The sequence below is a fragment of the Acipenser ruthenus genome, chromosome 35, assembly GCF_902713425.1.
Source record: "Acipenser ruthenus chromosome 35, fAciRut3.2 maternal haplotype, whole genome shotgun sequence".
NCBI lineage: Eukaryota > Metazoa > Chordata > Actinopteri > Acipenseriformes > Acipenseridae > Acipenser > Acipenser ruthenus.
Genome location: NC_081223.1, coordinates 5,702,912 through 5,704,354, shown reverse-complemented (window position 1 = coordinate 5,704,354; position 1,443 = coordinate 5,702,912).

Below are 1,443 nucleotides of genomic sequence, written 5' to 3'. Positions count from 1 at the left end.
ACTCCTCCTATTTTTTGTGTTGTTTGTAAATTTAACAAGTTTGCTTACTATACCAGAATCTAAATCATTAATGTAGATTAGGAGTAGCAGAGAACTCAATAATGATCCCTGTGGTACACCACTGGTTACCTCACTCCATTTTGAGGTTTCTCCTCTAATCAGTACTTTCTGTTTTCTACATGTTAACCACTCTCTAATCCATGTGCATGCATTTCCTTGAATCCCTACTGTGTTCAGTTTGAGAATTAATCTTTTATGCGGGACTTTGTCAAAAGCTTTGTGGAAATCTAAATAAACCATAAAATATGCTTTGCAATTATCCATTGTCGATGTTGCATCCTCAAAAAAAACAAGCAAGTTAGTTAGACACGATCTCCCTTTCCTAAAACCATGCTGACTGTCTCCCAGGATACTGTTACCATATAGGTAATTTTCCATTTTGGATCTTATTATAGTTTCCATAGGTTTACATATAATTGAAGTCAGACTTATTGGTCTGTAGTTACCTGGTTTGGTTTTGTCTCCCTTTTTGTGGATTGGTATTACGTTTGCAATTCTCCAGTCTGTTGGTACAACCCCTGTGTCAAGAGACTGTTGCATGTTCTTAGTTAATGATTTGTAAATAACATCTTTCATTTCTATGAGTACTATTGGGAGGATCTCATCCGGCCCAGGGGATTTGTTTATTTTAAGAGCTCCTAGTCCCTTTAACACTTCTGCCTCTGTTATGCTAAAGTTATTTAAAACTGGATAGGAACAGGTTGACATGTGAGGCATGTTGTCCGTATCCTCCTTTGTAAAAACTTGTGAAAAGTAATCATTTAATATATTTGCTATTTTTTTTTCATAGTCTATGATTAGACATTTAACCTCCTCTTTGAATGTTCTGTTGCTGTTAAAACATTTTGGAATTGGTTTTAGCCCCCTTAGCAATGTTCATTTGTATCTATCTCTCTTGGCCTTGCTAACTTCCTTTTTGACTTGTATTTGCAGTTCCAAATAGGAGGAGTGGCAAACACTGTTGCAGCAGCAAAGGTCATTCAAAATGATCTAGACAGCATTCAGAACTGGGCAGACACATGGCAAATGACATTGTGTTACAAAAGTGTAAGGTACTGCACACAGGCAATACATTTCTCCCCCTTCCTTTCTATATTGGTTAATTGTGGGCTCTATTTTCTTTTTTTTTAACATCACTGAGTCCCTTGTCCCTGTGCAACCACAATGTAGAAACATATAGAGAATGTATGGGAATGGTCAATAAACATCACTGCTGTTTCTCTTAAAGCGTGTTTATTTATAATACTGGACCCTGTCTTAATACTGTATTACATTCTGAATATGAATATAGCTGAATTATTAATTGTTGATAATACTTAGAATACCAGATACATATTTAGCATTAAAAAGCAATACATGTGATTTATTTAACAGTCGTTCATT